At 34.6% G+C, this 21771-nt stretch overlaps 1 protein-coding gene and 2 long non-coding RNA genes across 4 annotated transcripts in view; 2 read left to right on the top strand and 1 right to left on the bottom strand.

Annotated features, from left to right (window-relative positions):
* The window catches only part of LOC118187478 (uncharacterized), a 77039-nt gene that overhangs the window by 33894 nt on the left and 21374 nt on the right, over positions 1–21771 (bottom strand). The gene's annotated exons all lie outside the window — the stretch shown is intronic.
* Positions 704–12817, top strand: LOC118188816 (uncharacterized). 2 transcript variants are annotated; one of them, XR_015043938.1, is made up of 4 exons: positions 704–1305; positions 1403–1470; positions 2791–2868; positions 12643–12817. It is a non-coding gene; the product is annotated as an uncharacterized LOC118188816 (long non-coding RNA). The 2 variants fall into 2 exon arrangements; XR_015043939.1 differs by lacking the exons at positions 704–1305; positions 1403–1470; positions 2791–2868 and adding an exon at positions 3096–3171.
* LOC146993944 (uncharacterized) lies at positions 19134–20631 on the top strand. Its single transcript, XR_015043940.1, has 2 exons — positions 19134–19510; positions 19633–20631. It is a non-coding gene; the product is annotated as an uncharacterized LOC146993944 (long non-coding RNA).

Below are 21771 nucleotides of genomic sequence, written 5' to 3' on the forward strand. Positions count from 1 at the left end.
ACCGAAGCTCATACTAACACAGTATATGAAAGACAATGGCGTGACTTCAAAAATTCTTTGCCGGTTTACAATCGTCGAGGAGGTTTTGAAGGATACATAGCCTGGTATTTGTTTAGGAAAATTTGCATCCATATGTTAAATTTCTCGAAATTATTAGAGACGTAAACTGGGATGATTGGCATGTACTTCAGGGAGGGGCGGTTAAAGGACGTTCGAAATCTTAAAAACAATACCTATTATTGGATTTTTTTCAAATTTTTTTCTTATTTTTAATCTTCATGATCCATTAATTTGGCTCTAAATTGTTTTATCTATTTATAAATTTGTACAACTCTGATAAACGCCCTAATTTCACCAAATGTGGCGATATGTGTTTTGCGCTGGTTTTGGCGCGATTGCGTGTTGTATGGCAACCATGTCGATGTTGAAAAATCTTTTGGTGGAGTAGTTTAATAATTGCTAGTTGGTTCGTGTCGCGTGTATTTTTGAAATGGCCTATGTTGCGATGAAAGACGTGTTGGGAAGGTTTCAGCCGCGTATTTTAGATTGTGTGCAAAGTAAATTTAGTACGAAAAGGCACGATGTCGGAGTTGTTAAGGAGTCTTTTGTTCACGGATGTATTTATGGGGATCGTAGTGTATTTTTGGAAATTCTGTGGGAGTCGGGACTTTTAAGGTGGTCTACTACAGCAGCATTTCAATACTAAAAATTTTTTTACACGCAGAATCGCTAATTAAGAAACTATGTTGCGTGCAATTTGGCAGAAATATAAAGCAATAGGTCAGTTTTCGAATCACAATGTTAGAATCAGGTTTGAAATGAAATTTACTTAAATATTATATTTTAAAAAAATTAGTTTGAAATACGTAATTTTAATGTGTAGTTTGGAAAGCCATCAATAGATGGCGCTACGAGTTAAAATTTAACATTGTAATCTTATTTCTGCAAAAATTCACGAAGTAATTGATTTTGATATCAGTTATAAATCATATTTTTTTCTAAATAATATTTAGAAGCGTTTCATATATTCCTTTATACACAGTTTTCACTAAACATTGTCAGCTGTCAGCAGAATGACGTTTACGGCAACCCTATTGCATTGCTATTCCGCACTCGTTTTGTTTACATTTATTTGTACTGTGGTCAGTTTGCAAAAAATATGCGAAAATATCAAGGACGACCGAAAAAACATCCTGGTTTTAATAAAAGATCCAGAATTCAGCGTAAACGTCGAGCTCAAGAAAAAAATATGAAATTAAATTCCCGAGATGTGGAAGATTCCGAACAAGCGGATGTTTTCGAAAGGTGAGAAATAATTTATTCTTTATATCGACTACCCCGTGTTTATGATTTCGTAGTAAGTTAATTCCGAAGTAAAATATGCGTATTTTTTTTATTGAAGGTCAGAAATTATTGATACAACTGCATCTTGTCAAAGGAGAATCATTGCCCGGATGATTTTTTTACAAAGTAAGTTTTTTTTTTTTTTTTTTTTGTATGTGTGTGTATGAGGGGATGCTAATAATTGTTCAATTCTGTTATAAGAATTTATTCCTCCATTCACACTAAATTGTTGGGAAATATTGAAAGGGTAAATTCCAATTCACAAGGAATTGCTGAAATAATTGAATCTTTTCAAAAGTATGAGCATGTTCTTGCGATCTAAATTGAATTCACCATCGTTACATGTATTATTGGAAATTTTATAGTCATATGTTTGCTACGAAATGCTTTGTCAGTTACCTATGGTATATTTTTACAGGCGTATGCACATTTATTCATGTGCTCGCTGTTCAACTTGCTTTTTTTTATTATGTCATTTACTTGGATGTTAAAACTTTCTTTTAGCGTTGGAACATTTTATGATCATTTAGTAAAATTTATATATAAATATATATTATTGCTTGTTTATTTATGGTTCTGTGTATTTGTCATGTATGCATGTTGTGAAGTGTAGTTTTTGAAAAATATGTCACAAATGGTAAATTCCACCAAAAGCTGAATTGAATTGATATTGGGATGCAGGTAATTAGAAAATATCTGCTGTGTATTTTGAGCGTAAACCAAACTAGTGCCAAGAATGGGACCAATACGCTCAGGCTTGCTTAGCCTTTTTGCCATTGTCCAAATTGAATTATCTCCAGTATAAAGGGAGTGAATGCTTTCTCTGTATAACATTAAAATATCCGTCTGATCAAAAATCTACCAATAAGAAACTTTTCATATGTTATGTGACAGACTTTCTGCAAACAGAAGTCCTCAGCTCTGTTCTTGTACATGTTTTTTAATTGTGGTTCAGATGTGTACTTCTCAAAGGAATTCTTCTCATAGGAAGATTATCTGAACATTTAAAAACTATATTCTGCTTTTAGGGGCCTAATATTTTATGCCCCTAAAATTAATATTGAAATTACTGTACAAAAAATATAATCCCCTTTTTCATTTCTGCATTTGCAATTCCTGCATTTTCTTTATTCCTACATTTTTTAATTGGAAGGAATTTCATTCGCAGAGCCCTCTAATTTATTCTTACAAATCATGTAGTAATGTACCATTTTAGATAGATATAAATAACACATTTTGTAATTTTTCTAAACTGTGGTTATACAGCATGATATAATAGCTACACAGGGTATGGCGAAACAGTATACAGCAATATCTGTCGCACTGTCTGAGATGGGTGGTAGTCATACATAGCTTAATGCTTAAATTTGTTATGTGTTATTTATTTATTCATGTTTTTTTTTTTTTTTTAATTATGTTATAGCAGTTTATTTCTTTCATTCTTAGGTCCGGAAGTGAAAAATTTGACTTTTCTACGCCAGAAGTTACAGCTAATGTTCCTAAGACAAACCAGGCTTTCCTGAGGTAAGTTGGTTTATTTTTAAAATAGATATTAGCTGTGCATGATATTACAGTTACTTAATTATGGTTAACGAATTATGTATTAATTTAGAAGTCAAGCAACCAAAATCAGCGTTATATTTTCAAATAGTGAATATTTCAAAATATGATGCTGATTTTTGTTGCTTGACTCTCAAATTAATACTTGGTCGGTGTGTTATTGTATCTTAATTAAACTAATTATGGTTCTTTTCTTCTCGGTTCTGATCTGGACATTTCAGTTATTGACTCTGACGTAGAAGGTAGAAATACAAGCTCTCTTTTGGGGTAAATATGTATTTCTCTATGCCAAAATTAAAATGTCATCATTTATGTTTTTCTTTTATGGTGTTACATTATGTTGTTTACATACTGATAGCTATTAAAACTGTTAAATATAATATTGTAGCTATCAAAAAGAGGGGGATGAATTTGATTTGTACCAAATTTGGACGTTTTGCATGAAAGAACTTGAAAATAAAAGATTTTTTTTTAAATATATTCATTGAAATCAGTGAAATTTTCAGTCGGGACACTGAAGCAAATGAAAATATTTTGGGGTTTGATTCTTTTGATGGGAGCCTCATCAATAAGCCTACTATCTTTTTTAAATATTGCTTCTTTTTCATTGTTTTCATGATGTTTTATGTTCCCTTCATGAAAGAGATTTTTAATAATTTAAATTTTGTTAATAAAATATAACAAAATGAAATCCGTGATTATGTGGCTGTTATTTTTTCCATATATATTTATTTGAGGAAAACCACAAATTTTATTATTTTACAGAATTTTTAAGAAAAATATAAGGATAAAATTTTTTAAATAATTCTGATTACTACCTTTGCTTTCCTCTCATAATGTGCCTCAAATTAGAGCAATTAGACAACAAATTTAAGTCGTGATCTTTTTTTTCCAAGTTTTTTTTTTAGGCTTAGGAGTATAAATTGCTTATCCCCACAAGACAGTGCATCTTCTTAGTATGCCATCCTAAGGCTCCGTTCACATGATGGTATAAATGTCATAGACGCATAATCATAAGGCACAAAATGTGGGAGTTCCATTCACACCTGCGAGAGAGGGTCTAAGCCATAGCCAATTAGAGAAGCTAAATTTGTGCATGCATGTATGTGTCTACAGCTTTCTCTCTCAATAGGTTTTATGTATATGCTCTGATTGGCCGACTCTTATATCAAGTCGGCACAAAGTTGAAAACTTCAAGCTTAATGCCCAAACTAGTTTTTGTGACATAGCAAGGTCTGACTACAAAGCGTTGTTAGGTGGGAATTATGACATTTATACAACGGCTTGAATAGAGCCTTAGAAAGCCATTTGGTAACTGAGTTATCCACCATGAAAGAGTTATTCTTGCCCCTCTGAATTCAGTGTTTACTGGAACACGAACATTTTATACTCAGGTGTAGAGGCCCTTCATGTGAAACCTCCGGCACACAAAGTAGTGACTAATATTGCACGAGCAAATGACACTGCGAGCATGGAAGCAGCAGTTGTGAAGATGACTCATCTTCTTGTAGTAATATACTGGTAATCCAGTGTATTATTATTGTTAATTTATTTGCTATCTGTTGCCTAAATTTCCTAAACCTAATTGCGAATGGGCTGCCTGCATGGGCGTTTTCATGGTTTTCCCCGTGTATATGAGCCATTTCCCTTAGAAAGTCCTCCATGAAAGCATTCCTCCTCTTAGGAAGATCAAGTGCTTTGCTGTCATCAAATAAGCCAAATTTAAACCTAATTTGTAATATTTATATATATTAATTATATATATGTATATATATTGTATATATATATATTTTAGCTTGGAGTCTGAGCCTCTTCAGGAGAACCTTAATGATGAATTTCTGTGTCCTGATTCACCTTTAATTATCGAAAGGGAAGATCGACGAAAGGCAAATCCATTACCATCTGGCAGAACAATTTGCAATATGTCTTTTGTAATAGTGCAGGCTAGGACATTAGAGCAACATTCCCTAAATTGTAAATTTGGAGGATCATTTATTTTTAACAAAGTGATTCGACGTGGTCTTGTCACTACATATAACTATGTATGTGATAAAATTTTATGTGGGGAAATGGCAACAATTTGTTCTGATATGGAGAAAAGCAGCCTAAATCAGCTTGCAGTATTAGGTGCGTTATCTACTGGCAGTGGATTTTCACAAGAAGAGGAAAAGTTTAGCATCATGGAAATTCCGTATATGAGCAACTCGACCTTTGCTTCTTGTGAGCGAACTACTGGCAAAATAATACAGGGATGTGCACAGGAAACTATGTGTGCTGCTATAGAAGAGGAGAAAAGGCAGGCAGAACTTCGCAATGATAAAGATAATGATGGTTATCACTGTATAACTGTCATTGTTGATGGAGGTTGGTGTAAAAGAAGCTATGGGCATGGTTACAATGCTTCAAGTGGCATATCTGTTATTATAGGCATGGTCACCCAGAAAATTTTGTTTGTTGGAATTCGCAACAAAGTGTGCCTTATATGCAGTGCTATTGAAGATGGCAAGATGCCAAATAAAGTGCACCTTTGTTGGCGAAATTGGAATGGGCCTTCTACAGGTATGGAAAGCAGTGCCATTGTGGAAGGTCTGAATTATCTCCAGTGTGTTCACAAAATACGTTGTACTCGACTTGTTGGAGATGGAGATGCTAACGCAATGGCCAAAGTGAAAGAAAGCGTTTCATATGGAGGACGGGTGATCAAAGTAGAATGTGCTAACCATGCTGTTCGAAGATATCGCAGAGCTCTTGAGAAACTTCAGCAAAATACTGCGCGCTTCCCCGGGGCTAAGGGAATTGCTGCCCGTAAATTGCTGAAAATTAAAATGCCACTGTTAGTCAGAGGTGCTAGAGTAGCTATAAAAGCTCATGCTTTACCTAGCCATTATCAGCACACACAAGAAGCTATTGATGCATTAGTATCTGACTTGAGAAATGGGCCACATCATATATTTGGCAAGCATGATGCTTGTAGTGCTTTTTGTGCAAAGAAAGGTGCAGAGTTGGACAGCACATACAATGAAATTTTTTCCTCGGGTATGTTGCAAGCTATTGAAGCAGAAGTGGGAAGAGTACTGATATCGTGTAGCAGTACTCTTATTTGGAATGCCACAAATAATCCTGCTGAAAGCTTCATGAGTCAACTGTGTAAAACATCTGGTGGAAAAAGAGTTGATTTTTCCAAAGCTGGTGGCATGAACAGGCGTGCGAGTATTGCTGTCATGGCCTATCAAAATCCAGCACAGCAGTGGCAAAAAAATGCACAAAAAGCTGTAACAGGAAGTAGCCCCAGGACTCCAACTTTGAAATTCTTAGCTTCCAGAAATAAGCGCCATGTAAAACGTCTTGAGAGACGTAGACTTTTTGACACTGAGAAGAAAAAGAGAAATATGAGGAAAGCAGGACATATTCAGCAAGGTGGGGATATTTCTTATGGTGATTTTCCTGAGAAACCAGACCTATCAGATGAAGCATATGAATTGGCAGCTAAAAATTTTTTTATATCAATTGAAGTTCCAAAAAAGATTCTCTTGAGGCCGTAACACGTGGACAGTCATCATCTGAAAGATGGCGTCATGAAAGATCAAGAAGAATATCATCATCCTTTTTCAAAGATGTTGCTGATAGGCGTCCAACAACACTCAGTGCTGCTTTAGTGAAACGTATCATATATAATGATAACGTTTCAACTAAAGCATTAAAGTATGGCTTGGCTAACGAAGCAGTAGCCTTAAATCAATACAAGGAAAAGCACATGGGAAAAAACATCAGACGTTGTGGCCTTTTTATTGATCCTAAATATCCCTTTCTTTGTACTTCGCCAGATGATAGACGAAGGATTGATAGACGAAGATGGATTACTTGAACTAAAATGTCCTTATACAGCCAGATTCTCAGCAGACTTGTCAGACTTTTTCAGCAAGCCTAATTCTGTTGGTCTTCGGATGGATGCTGATAATAATCTTTATTTACCGAAAAGCCACAAATATTATTTTCAAATTCAAGGGCAGTTAACCATAACAGAGAGGAATTGGTGTGATTTATATATATGGTGCAGAGAAGATGCAATCACATTAAGAATACCCGAAGACAAAACTTTCTGGATCAGTTTAGTTCCAAAACTCGAAAAATTTTACGTGAATTGTATTCTTCCTGAGCTTGTTGATCCAAGAGCACCAAGAAAAATGTCTCTTAGAGAACCGAAGTATATTGTTGATGCTAGAGCACAGAATGAGAAACAAAAACAGGCCACTGCTTCTGTAAAACAAACACAAGAAAAAAGAGAAATTGAAATTTCAGAAGCAGATAAAATTATTTCATCTCCTAGAAAGAATGCAGGAGAGAAAAGAATCAGGAAACCAAAAATTATTTTTGATTTGTAATCAGTAACAAGCCAAGCCAGCACACCGTAACATTTTCTACGTCTGAATAAAAACTATGCCTGCAACAAAGCATTATGATTAAATCCATACCTAATTAGAATATTACCCCATTTCTCTAAAAAAATATGTTCAAAAAGTCTCTGCTTTCAGTAATAGATACGTCTGATCAATTCTGCCATAATTCTGTAATCAATACTTGAAGCTAGAATCTCCTGTGCTGCACTGCCATTGCATCTCTTTTCTGAATGTTTCATCATCCACTTCTCATTCTAAATATTCCTGTGTGCTTTCATTTATAGCTGCTAACTTGTTGTGAACATTTTCTGCACCACATGTTATATTTTGCAGTGTAAATAATGCGTGCAATCATATATTTTGGTTTTAATCATCAGTAACTTTGGTAAAACTACATTTATGCAAAGAAGACTTCCATAAAGTCACAGTTTCTGTGAAAAAGAAAATAAGTTTGATGACCTCTGTCATAATTCAATAAATAATTTTTTAAAATAGCATCACATGTGCTGCACTAACATTGGAAAAAATTAAAGTCATCTCTTTTCTGAATGTTTCCTCATGCACTTCTGTTTCTAAGTATTCTTGTGTGCTTTGATCCATAGCTGATAACTTGTTGAGAATATTTTCTGCACAACATGTTACACCTCTGAACTTAAATACTTGCGGTAAAGAAGTATTTTGGTTTGAATCATGTGTAACTCCAATATAAGTCCATTTCTCCAAGGAAAACCTCCACAAAGTCACTGCTTCTGTAGAAAAATAAGCCTGATGAATTCTGACAATTCAGTAATCAATTTTTGAAGATTACATCTTCTGTGCTGCACTGCTATTGCAGCAAATTAAAGTCATCTCGTTTCCGAATCCACTTCTGTTTCTAAGTATTCTTGTGTGCTTTGATCCATAGCTGCTAACTTGTGAACATTTTCTGCGCCACATATTATACTTCGCTATGTAAACAATACCTGTAATGATGTTTTTCGGTTTCAATCATCAGTAACTTCTGAATAACCACATGTCTGTAAAGAAAACCTCCATAAAGTCACTGCCTCTGTAGAAAGCAAAACAAGTCTGATAAACTCTGCCATAATTCAGCAGTCATTTTTTGAAGATAATCTCCTGTGCTGCACTGCCACTAATTATTAAAGATAACATCGTTTCTTTTGCCCTACCGTTGCAGAAAATGAAAATCTTTTCTTTTCTGAATTTGTTCTAGTACTCATGTGGCCTGATATGCTTGTTCTCTAAACATTCCTGTATATTTTCTGTGCAGCTGCTAACTTTTTATGAACATTTTCTCCACCATACTGTATACACCTGCTTGTAAACAGTGATAGCCATTAAGTGATGTACATCTACATATACTTAATTTGAATACAAGAAATAAATATATGTCTGATGAACTCTGCCCTAATTCAGTAATCAATTTTTGGAGATAGCATCTCCAGTGCTGCACGCGATTGCTGAAAATTAAATTGATCTCTTTTCCGAATGTTTCCACATCCACTTCTGCTTCTAAATATTCCTGTGTGCTTTCTCCATAGCTGCTAACATGTGAACATTTTCTTCACCACGTGTTATACTTCACAATGTAAAACAATGCCTGCAGTGAAGTATTTTGGTTTCATTCTTCTGTAATTCCAGTATAACTCCATTTCTCCAAGAAAGACCTCCACAAAGTCACTGCTTCTGTAGAAAAATGTGTCTGATAACTGTACCATAATTCAGTAATCAATGTTTGAAGAGAGCATCTCCAGTGCTGCACTGCTATTGCAGAAAATTAAATTGATCTCATTTCCAAATGTTTTGTCATCCACTTCTGCTTCTAAATATTCCTGTGTGCTTTTCCCGTAGCTGCTAACTTGAACATTTTCTGCACCATGTTTTTCTCAGAGTAAACAGTGCCTACAATGAAGTATTTTGGTTTTATTCATCAGTAATTTAAGTATAACCACATTTCTGTAATGACCTCCACAAAGTCACTGTTTCTGTAAAAAAATGTATCTGATGAACTCTGCCTTATTTCAGTAATCAACTTTTGAAGATTACATATCCTGTGCTCATTCCCATTGCAGAAGATATCTCTTTCCGAATGTTTCCTCATCCAGTTATGCTTCCAAATATTCCTGTGTGCTTTCATTTATAGCTGCTAACTTGTTGTGAGCATTTTCTGCACCAAGTGTTATACTTTTCAATGTAAACATTGTCTGCAATGAAATATTTTGTTTTTATTCATCAATAATTTCAGTATAACTCCAGTTCTCCAAGGAAAAGCTCCACAAAGAAAGATCTCCAATACAATTATTTACATTGTGTATTCTGATAGGCTTTAGAAATTTTTGAAAGTATTGGAAATTAATAACTTGGCATCGAAAGTGAAATTACAATTGTACTGAGTAAAAAGACACGTTTTATTTACAGGAATTCTATTGGACATTGGGTATTTCCTGTATGCTACAACATGTGCTTTATAAAGCAAAAAGATACGTTGGATTTACAGGAATTCTATTGGACATGAGGGACTTTCCTGTATGCTACAACATGTGCTTTATAAGGCAAGGACATTGCTTAAGAGGGTATAGATATCGTTTGCGGAGAGGACTCCGAGACAGTGAGCGTTAAGTTGCTAGTTCCCCTCGCTTTGTGTTTCGCCTGATACTGCTATAGTAGTTTGGTGCGCCAACTTCAGTTAGGAGCACTGTAGGAAGGCCTAGCATGCCATATGGTTTTATTGAATTTTTTACTGATTTCTGCATTATTAATGAGCAATTTTTTCCAGTTTATTGTTTCTGAGATCACAAACTTGGAATATATATTCGAAAGTAGTGGTTCCTCTCACTGCTGCTGAAGAATGTGACCTTGATTTCTTCAAACACCTTAAAATGCTTGCTCATAACGATTTCCTGCAGAAGCAAAAATGAGCATCCAGAGATGAAAGTTTCCAAACTCTTCAAAGCAAGCGGATAGCATTGAACAGCAACCTGGGGATGATGAAAGTCATAAAATCTGGTGACCCGACAGGCAAGAAAATTTAAATGATGATAGCTGCTATAAGCCGATCGGCGGAAGTTCAGATTCCGGCAATGAGCCAAGAAGAAATAAAACTATTTGTCACCAGCCAGAAAGAGTAAGGAAAGTGTCTGCTAACATGAGAATGAAGGTTTTTGATGCTGCAAAAAAGCTGATGGAAATAGAAATGCCAGTACCCAGCCTGACATTCCCCCCCCGGGGGTTGACGTAGAGAACTCTGCGAAGCTACTGGCTAGGATCTGTATCTAGGCAGTCTCGGCCACGGGGGTATAAAATTTATGAACTTAGTGGTTCTGAAGGCTCTGGGAAAGGTCACTTATTGGCCGGCCTCGGAGTCTGGCACGTCCTAGTGCGGCATGGTACTAGTAGCCCGGGGGTTTTCCCCCAGGTTCGCTGGGTAATGTCCCGCTGCGACGGGCTCGCCCAAGCGACTGGTAGGACTTAAAAGTCCTGTTAATTGTCAAAGGAGCAAAGTCAACAGGCATACAAAATCTAAAATAGCCGAGTTCCAAGCACCTCATGCTAGATTAAGTATTGTGCAAGTTGACCTGATTGGGCCATTACCACCATCTGCTGGTAGGACGTATTATCTGACATTTATTGACCATTTTTCCTGTTAGGGAAAAGTAGTTTCTTTACCAGATATCACAAGAGAAATGGTTGTCAAAGCATTTTACAATCATTGGATTAGCAGATTTGTTGTGCCTAGTTCCATAATCTCAGATCAAGGAAGACAGTTTGAGTCGCAGCCTTTCAAGAGCCTTGCAAAAGTATGTGGTGCTAAAGTTTTACGTTCCACTCCATACCACCCACATTGCAGTGGGAAAATTGACCAGTTTCTCAGAACTTAAAAAAATGCAATAAAGGCTCACAGCAACATCAGATGGACAGAAATCCTTCTAGGATTCAGAGTTGCAATATGTCCTGATACTAATCACTCTGTAGCTCAAATGGTATATTTTATGCAAATAAGGTTACCATGTGAGTTTTTCGACTACCTACCACTAAAACTAAACCTGAACCATTTGTAACAAATTTACTGTCTTTTATGGATCAGCACCAGTTTATCAACTGCTAACAAACATAAAATATTTATGCATAAAGACTTGAGATCAAGTTCTCATGTGTTTGTGAGAACTGATCGTGTGAAAAAGGCACTTGAATTTGCTTATTGAGGGACCATTTTTTTGTGGTGAAAAAATATGATAAATATTTCCGAGTCTTAATTAAGGACAGACAAGTTAACATTTCATTGACAGACTGAAACCAGCTTATTTGTTACTTTCGAACAAATTACTAGAAACAGTGACTAAAAATAAAAAACCATTTCACATTTCATGTACCCAAAATTCTGATATTGTACCTAACGTCAAATCTATTATTCTAGATGGTATGAAAATCAGAAAATGTGTTGGATTTAAGGACTAATGTTTTGTATATTTTGCTATACTTCATCATCTTCTAAATATTAGTAAATATATATCTGCATTAGTGATAATCAGCTGTGAGCACATAGTGCACCATCTGCGACTCATTTGGGTATAAACTATGCTAGTGATTATAATGTCCTTGCTTTTTCCCATATGCCATATGTTGCATGAAATTTTGTTATATGAATCTAGCTTCCTGTGAGGAATTTCTGTGATCTTTCTAGTATGTATGGTCAAGAATTAGGCTTGTGATATACTGTCATGATTTTGCCCACATGTTCCCTGAATATACTACCATTTCCTTAGGAAGACTTCCAAGAAGAATACTGTTGTGAGTTCTAAGCCTAACTATGGTTTGGAACTGTTTATAATGAATTATTGGGATTCTGCACATGTAATGTGGATGCAATTCTATTTCCATTTAGAAGATTTTCTGCAAAGGCAATGCTTTAGCTGTGAGATAATTCTGTTTTGGAAATAAAACTGATATTTATTTACATTTGTGGTATTTATAAGGCAGTTTATCAATAGCAGGTAGCATCTTGCCTCTTTGCTTTGATCAGGGCCTGTGCAACCAGTGGTAGTCAAAATTTTATAATTTAGCAGAGGGCACTGAGCAGCAAAATTTAGAGGCAAAAAAATGTTCAGAACTTACGAAGACATCAGCCAGCAGAATTTAGGATATGCAGAGATTGCACTGAGTGGCAATAGTGCCATATGTTACATTTGCTATCTGCATTATTAATTTGTGAAACAATTTCAGCTGCTTGAAAATGCATTTTTCTGTTAGAAATTTGTATTTCTTGCAATTTCTTTTTTTGGGGGGGGGTCGAGAATATGGTGTTAAAAATATTTTATCATTTTCTTTTTTTTTTTCTTTTCAGGTGAAAATTTTGTGCATGATTTGGCTTTCATTGAGACGTCTCTGGGTCAGGAGTTACTAAGGAAGAGAAACTTACATGCAGGTTGAAGCATGCAGTGTCAAATGTATAAGGAATATAAAAGATGCTGTATATTAGTATAAGTTTGAATAACCATAATAAAAAAATTTCTTGAAAATTGTGTTTTTTCTGCGAGTTATTAAAATTGGAAATAATTAATTACAATATTTATGAAAATTTTCGAAAATAAAAATACAAGTAGTATTTAAAAAGTACTGCAAAACTCATTTTTAAGTCGAAAAATTATTCTCAGATGAAATTCTTTATGCAAAAGGATTCGATTATGCAAAAGGATTTTTTTAGTATTTGAAAGGTTCATTTGAACCCAACAACTGAAACTAACGTATCCCCAGTTTATTGATACCAACCATTTTGTTGGTATCAATGAACCCACTACTTTCTAAAAGCATTTCTGTCAATTACTAAGGGCTAATGAACAAGTGTTGAATTCTCAAGATGAATGTTGCCGAAACAGAAAAAAGTGTACTTCAGAACATTCTGCAGTAGCTCAAACAAAGTCACGGACCTCATCTATACTGTAGTCAGAGAGAAATTATTCCCCTTCCTTTTCTTTCAAAAGCTGAGTTTCCAAACGCACAACGGGAGGCCGTTGCTAAAAGCTGTGGAACCAGTTTTATAGCTATTTTTAGCAACTTGTGAGCTGTTTTTCAGATAACACAGTAAATCTCGGGGAGGGGGAATTTGAAATCATGATCACTGCCGGTACGGCAGAATTTACGTACAGCAAAATTGTAAAATTCAGCGAAGCATCAAGCAATAAAATTTTAGAATTTTGTGGGAAGGGCACTTGACAACAGAATTTATTGCGTACAAAGTCAGCAAAATGCATAGCGCCGTACCTGATTCATGATACAGCAGTATTCATTACCAATAGCAAACTTGTTTGAGGATAAGTTCGAAAAAATGTTTTCTAGTTGTTACCTAAAATCGGTAAACAATAATCTTTGAAAGATTATTCGATTATATCGTTACTAATATGGTAAAAATTTGAAAAGCAATCAGAAGCCGTATCTCTAGGGTCTTCAAGTCACGATTTGTTTTTATTTGTTCGAATATGATATTTATATCTCTCTTCCTACAAGTATGTATCTTCGTACGTATAAAGTATCAAAAATAATAAAAGTAATTAATAAATTTTCTCTAGTTGCCCTGAAAACTACATCTGAATATAAAGATAAGAAAGACATCAGTAAATTGCTGTTGTTATTTGCTGATCATAATGGTAATCAACCGAACATGATCACATATACCGTCTTCAAAACTTTGATTTTTATCAAGCTTCATATAAATACTAGGTTTTTGTTAGTCACGTAATTTGACATCCTAAATTTAAGATGACAGATGAAATAATGACTAGTTCTGAATTAGCTCACTCAGGAAGTAAAATTTTCTCCTTCCCGTCAATATAGCATATTTATAGCTCCCAATGATGGCGATCACTAACTAAATATGTTATGGATTAGAACCCTATTGCACTCCATAAGTTTTTCTTTATTCGCTTTATGTGCATGCATGCATGCTTGGTTGTGGAAGAAATTAAAAAGCCCCCTTTTTTTTTTTTTTTTTTTTACTTAGGTTATTCGAATGTATACGCCAGACATTTATTTGTTGAACTGTAGTTATAATTTGGAACGTGGTGCTAGAGCCGTTGGAGCCGAACCGAACGTCAGTTTGTTTAGAATTATAGAGTTTGATTACGCCAAAGCAGGTGAATTTGGAAAACACCAAAATCGGTCATGCATCCAACTCGTTATCGAGGCTTGAACTCCGGATGAACTACCAGTGTTCGGCGGCTCGCTTGCTAGAACTGCGTTAGGCTCTTTGAATGTAGCAAAGCCACGAGGGTTACCTTCTTAAGATGGCAGGCCTTCGTGGAGTCATTTTCTGAAGGCTTAGATTAGGTTATTATGGCAAAGCACAGTAGGATGCCTTCATGTTGAACTTTCTTAGAGAAATTGACAACCCATACACGTTACACATACAGAAAATTATGAAAACGTCCACGCAGCCGGCCCGTTAGCCTTTATTCGAATCCAGGTCGAAACTACCAGTGTTCAGCGATTTAATTCCTCTACCGCGGGAGGGCCTAATTGCTGAAGGGAACTGGCTTGTATTCATGTTACACACGGTGAAAACAAACAATGCAACCAGCTGATTCGTCTGGCATCGAACCCAAACCAGTTCGAACTTCCAGTATTCAGTAGTTTTAACCACTCGGCCACTGGTGGCGTGTGGTAGGAGCCACAGATAATGTACTGAGTAGCAAAAATCCCTAATAGTGGCCCTGGTTACTAGTAGGATTGTAAGTATATTGGTAATCATCCAATCTACAGCAAGGAAATTTTGGAGCTTAATTGTAAAGTCAAATGCGACACTCCGATAAACGTGGTATATGTAGAGATGGAAAAATTTATTATTTAAAATACTTGTATTTATTAGTAAACATTTTATAAAATTTATTCTTAATTTAGCGTTTAAGAATTCTAAGAGAGTTATCTGAGTATTTTTTCCTCCTTTGGTAATCCAATAAAATTGAGTAAATTTATGTTCTGTAATATCTTTGCGTGTTATATACATAGTTTTTTTTTTTTTTTTTTTTTTTTTTTTTTCTTTCAAAGTTAGACAAGTTTACACAAACAATATAGGTCGAAAAGGGAGCTGGTCTGCGCCCGGTGAGCCTGTCGGCAGCGTCGCAAAGCGTAATTTGACTAACGAAAAGATCATGCTTTGGATCTGGTGATCTGGATAGTCACTTGTGTTGAAAAATAAATTTATTTCAACAACATAGGCCAAAAATTTAGTTGATCTGCGCCCGTGAGTCCGTCGGCAGCATCGTAAAGCGTAATTTGACTAACAAAAAGATCATTCTTTTGTATTTGGTGGGATTGCCGTGGTATTAATCACAAATTGTATATGGAAAAAGGTAAAACCCTTGACAGTAAAGGATACAACGAGATGCTAGTGCATGTTGACGCTGCTATCAAGGAAAAGAGTCGAACTGAGTTCCGGCGCAGAAAGGTAACGTTCCATCAAGATAATACCATTACGTGTCTGCATTCACCGGCTAGCCTCTGTACGGACTCGAAAGGGATCTTTCACCACATCCACCATATAACCCCGACATCGCACGTTCGGACTTTCAGCTACATCTTGCTGGTCCTATCTTCACTTCTGCACAAGACGTCCGAAATGAGGTTGACCTGTGTTTGGACTCGGGCCACCAAGTTTCCGAGCCGAAGGTTTTGAAAAACTACCAAAAAATTGGCAGAAAAGCATAGATTTTTGGTAGTGATTACTATCCGCACTAAAGGTACTGACTGCTTTTTTTTTTCATAACTTTATGAAGAACGTTCGTGCTTAAAATTTTCGTTACAACCATTAAATTCTGTAATTTATGAATTCCTTCCCACTTCTCATGTATTTATCAACTGTTCTTTATGAACCTGATATTCCTACAATTATCAGCTGTACTTTATAAATCTGATATGTAGAAACGCAATTTGATTTTATGCATTTCAGTATCAAGTGAAATCTTTAAACTAATCGTTCATTATAACACTTTATGTTGTTTTCATTCAAAGCTGAACTCAGATAATGTGCCGAGGTTGAACTACCAGTAATAGGCGACTTTAGCGCTCGCCCGCTAGAATTTAGAGAGGAACTGAGTGCTAGAATTGGGTTAGGCTCTTTGAATATAGCAAAGCCACGAGGTGGCAGATAGCAGATGCTTTCGTGGAGGAAGTTTCTGAAGGCATAGTTTAGTTTATAGCAAAGCTCCCCATACACGTTACACACGGGGAAGATTATGAAAACGCCCATGTAGCCAGCCCGTTCGCCTTGATTCGAACCCAGGTCGGAACTACCAGTGTTCAGCGATTTAACCGCTCGGCCGCGGGTGAGCCTAATTGCTGAAGGAAACTGGGTCGTATTCATGTTGCACAACAGGAAAACAAACCATGCAGCCAGCTGGTTCGCCTGGGATCGAACCGAAACCAGGTCGAACTTCCAGTAATCAGTATTCTTAACCACTCAGCCACTGGCGGCGCGTGGCAGAAGTAAGAGCCACAGATATTGTAGTGAGCAGCAAAAACCTCTAATACTGGCTCTGGTTACTAGTAGAATTATATATTGGTAATAATCCAATCTACAGCAATGAAATTTCGGAGCATAATTGTGAAGTTAAATACGACACTCCGATAAACGTGATAAAGATGAAAAATTTTTTAAAAAAGGAAACTTACTATGCAAATACATGTATTCATTAGTAAACATTTTATAAAATTTATTCTTAATTTAGCGTTTATGAATTCTCAGAGAATTATCTCATCGAATTATTTTTTTCTCCTCTGGTAATCCAATATAATTGATTAAATTTATGTGCTGTTAATATCTTTGCCTGTTATGTACATAGTTTTTTTTTTTTTTTTTTTTTTTTTTTTTTCCCGTTCAAAGTTAGATAAAACTGAACGTACGTTACACTGAAATTACTTTGTCTAGAAAGTAAGCGCTTGAGTAGAAACAGATGTTGGGTTTTATTTTTAGAAGACATGAGATCGCTTTCTGTAAAGTAATGTTATAAAATTTTGAATTTGAAATAATCGTACTTCGTTTTTAGTAGCGCAGAATGATAAAGATTTAATGAGAATATAGCAAAGCATCTTTTTAGAGACGCTGTTATAATTTTGCTATTTTATTTTTTTATGGTAGGTCAAGGAAAAAGGCAGGCTGCTAAATACGGTAACAGCACATTACTCTGTTTCATATATAGCGAATCCGCTCTGAAATAAGGCACGAAGCTGTAAAGTAGCTGAACACCAGTATTTCGGTCCGAGTTTCGAATCCCGCGAAGGGACTGGTTGCGCTTTCGTGGTTTTACCCTGTGTAACGTGTCTAGGAGCCAATTTCCCTTAGAAAGTCTTCCACGAAGGCATCCTTTCCCTTAGGCAGATAGATCGTACCGGTGTTTATTTTATCAACAGTACTGGTTATTTTTAAAAATGATCATCCTAGAAAGGTGATTGCCAAAAAGTATTCACTTCGCATATTTATACGTTATGCATGAATATACTCTTTTTAGTCAATCTAATATATATAAATTACTAATGCTTTAAAAAAATTCAATTTTCAATATTCTGTTTCCTATTTGTTCCTGTTCAATGAAACAGATTCATACACAGCAAATCCAAATGCATCGCTACAGGAAGATGATAAACCAGCACAGTACGTAATTACAGTTACATCCGAAAAAGAGTAGATATACATATAAATACATAATATATATATACGGTATACAACGATATACAATATATATATATATTATCGTTTTTTAGGATGTATCTATAATATGTATCATTTTACTTTATTAAAATATAATATTCAATTTTGTAATTTAGGAATTTCTTCTCCCTTATCATGTATTATCAGCTTGTACTTTATAAACCTGATACCCCTTCAATTATCAGCTGTATTTTATAAACCTGAAACATAGAAACGCAATTTGATTTTATGCATTTCAGTATCAAGTGAAATATTAAAACTGATTGTTCATTATAACACTTTATGTATTCATTCAAAGCGGATCTCAGATAATGTGCCGCAAATTATTTCCACACTAAGTTTTTTGTGCAAATAATACGTCCTGCTAGTGTTTTTGTAATAAAATGCATGTTATTAATTGATTTCGGATTTTCGTTGCATCTTGATATTGCTGCCAAAAGATATTCAATCAACAATAGTATCTTTTACTACGTTTATGTGTGTGGATACATAGACCATTTCTCCGTGTACTAGAAAAATTTGATAATGATTTATCCACTTTTGAAGTAAAAAAATAATAGTTAGGAGTGTTATACAATTTTATAATACAAGTAAAAAATATATATAAAGCTCTGGAAAGTGCTAACACATATTTATGGAATATTATGGATGGATGAGTAAATGGAATATTATGTGCGTGCTATATATGTATACACATATCATCAAGTATAAAATCATTTATATATAATTTTTATGTCGCGATGAAATTTGTTTTCTTCCGCAAAATAACGGCAAATTATGAAACATTACGCAACATTGAAAAGCGTGATGAACAAATTTTGCGAAAAGAAATAGCGACTGCTGCACGTATCTCACAGATATCTTTCATTCAACACAAAGGTGAAAAAGTTCTATTCCTGTTCAAAACATACCCTGCAGTCTGAGTCACAGACGGAAGAAATGACAGCAGGTCTTTTGTTCAACTGAGGGGATGTGTTTTATGGCTTACTCACTTTCCCGCCAAACAAGTACAGAGGAAGGAAGCGTCGTTGCCATAGTAACCAGGCTGTAGGTAGTCTTACAGATTTGAGTCTTTATCGCTCAACGTTCGTAGCGCCATCTGTTATTAAAAATCGACATGAGAAAGGGGTATTAAACGCTCTTAAAACGGAGTTTGACGTGTCCGAAATGCGGAGCTGATATGGGAACTCGGACGAAAAATGGTGTTTCTGATAGACTTGTGTGGGTTTGCAATAAAATTGTTGCTAATAAAGTATGTGGGTGTCAGCGGAGTTTAAGGTTTGGATCTTGGCTTTCGTGTAGCAAGTTAACATTGGAGGAAGTTTTTATTGTTACTTTCGAAATTTTGAATCGTAGGAAGGCATGTGATATAGCAAAATCGTGGAAGTTTTCTTCACAGACGTTGTGTGACTGGCGAAATTTTATTAACGAATGCATTTTGGACTTTGTATGCTCTGTATCTGAGAAGATAGGGGGAAAGATATTTCAGCTTTTAAAAGAAGCTTTCATTATGGTAAGTGCGTTTTATTTTGTAGAATGTTATATTCATTGTTTTTTGTATGAATTTCCGTTTTTATTGTTGTTTTTTGAATTGTCTGAAATTTATTTTAGTTTATTTTCTTGATTTGTTTTTAGTGTAGATTGTGCAATTCGTAGATGTTTTTTAAAGTTGAAACAGAAGACTGTGTACATGGTATTCTTTCAAATTTATTGTTGTTATGTTAATTTATTAAAGTTAATTTATTAAAGTTCGTAGATTCGTTCGTTGCCTACAGTGTGCCATTCGTAGATGTTTTTTTAAGTTAAAACATGTCGCTGTGTACATGGATTCTTGTCAAATATTTTTGGTTAGAAACTTTACGTTTTTGCTATCTAAATTTTTTGTTTTTGTTTTTCGGATTTTTAGCTTAAATCGTGTGTTCAAAACGTAGTTCTTGCATGTGCGAAAACCGTGTTTTTGGAGACATTTTTGGCTTAAAGTTCGAAATGTAGACAAAAAATTTAGATAGTAATATGGCAGCGTGAAGTTTCTCGCCAAAAATATTTGGCGAGAAATTTGGCGACTTGAGGGCGCATATCAGAGTAGTTCCATAAATTTTTTTTTATTCCTTTATTTATTATTATTATTACATTTTTCAAATTTTTTTCATTGATATCTAAATTATGATTCCGATTTTTTTTTGTGGTACTTATCAATAAACAACAGATTAAATGATTAAAAAAAATGTAAGTACACATTTTTCGGTTGATCTTTACAATATGGTAACTGGTTGTTTGGCGACATTTTGGAGGCGATAAAGGTTAATACCTGGGACTTTGGTAATAATGTGAGCAGTACTCAGTTCCGATTACGCATTATTTTGTGTGAGAGAAATGAGAGATCATGGGATATGTCATGTGATATTAATGGACGAATTACGGTTCTTTAATCGGAAAAGGGGGGAAATCTGGAAATTTTGTAATTTCGGTCGCCAAATTTTCGCCAAAAAACGCCAAGTTACCATAATGTAAAGATTAACCCATTTTTCTTTTATTTTATAATTATATACTTCAATTTTTGTTAAAAAAATTAATACATTATTTTCAAAAATTGCTGAGATAATTATTGTCACATATGTTTTAATGTTAATTATATTCTATATAACGTATTTTAAAGTATTTGAATTTAACAATATTCTAATTCTTTTAAATGTTGGATGATGGTTTTTAATTCGATATTCAATTTCAGTAATATTTTAATCTCATTAAACGTTGGCACAATGTTTTTATAGTGGTGTTTTTATTCTCTTCTTTGCTATATGAAAGTAATAATAACCTTACTTTAGTATTTTATACTCATAGTAAATGTATTTATTTACACTTGACTGCCATCTTAAAAAACGACATTTTCAACAAAAAATTAATCCATTACTTCCAACGATATTTATTTTTTTTTAAAGTTTCGAATACTTCACTATGCGTAAAAACAGCGTTTTTCAAGATGGCTGAAGTTGTAAAAATCGCGCCAACGTAAATCGCCAAAAATCCGTTCAAAGTAGCACCACGTAAATTAATATAAATAAACAAGAGTTTTGTATTTTGGCATTTATGCTTATTTACAAACATAAACATTTAACAGTTCTTGCTTTTCGTCTGTATTTAAGGAAGAATAATCCTTGTAAACTCACAAACTATGAACTCTTCTACATTTTATTTTCTCATATAATAAATACAGCTTTTTCTTCAGGTTTTCAATTTTTTTCTCAGTTATAATTAAACACAGATGTTAATAGCAGTAAATTGAAAATAAACACGATATACTGCTGTTTACAATAACATACAAATAATGCAGTAACTTCAAAACATAGAAATAGGAATTTTTCTTGACTCTTAACCTATACAAACTCCTCATAGAAATGGTAAAAAACATGAAAATGTAAAAAAAAAAAAAAAAAAAAGGAGGGAATGAGACTGTAAGCTTTCAAACTATCGGAGCTAAAAAAATTATTTTGCTATTATGTGGGCATTCAGCCTACACAGGATATTCAGCCACTTCAGGATAACTTCAGACCAATACTGAAATCAAAACTCACTACTGTATCATATAACTAATTCATTGGAAATTTACACCATTAGACATGTTAAGTTTTTCCACATACAAATCACAACACTTATTCATAGGGCATTGGGTAAGATTTGAGGTTCATTATGAATGCAGGTGTTAATACGGTACAATATATTTATCTTTTCTGCTGCCTTTATAACCACAACACATTTGAAGAGTAATATTAACAT

The sequence above is a fragment of the Stegodyphus dumicola genome, chromosome 11 (genome assembly GCF_044657685.1).
Source record: "Stegodyphus dumicola isolate Sdum_Otavi_A_Nest chromosome 11, ASM4465768v1".
Taxonomy (NCBI): Eukaryota; Metazoa; Arthropoda; class Arachnida; order Araneae; family Eresidae; genus Stegodyphus; species Stegodyphus dumicola.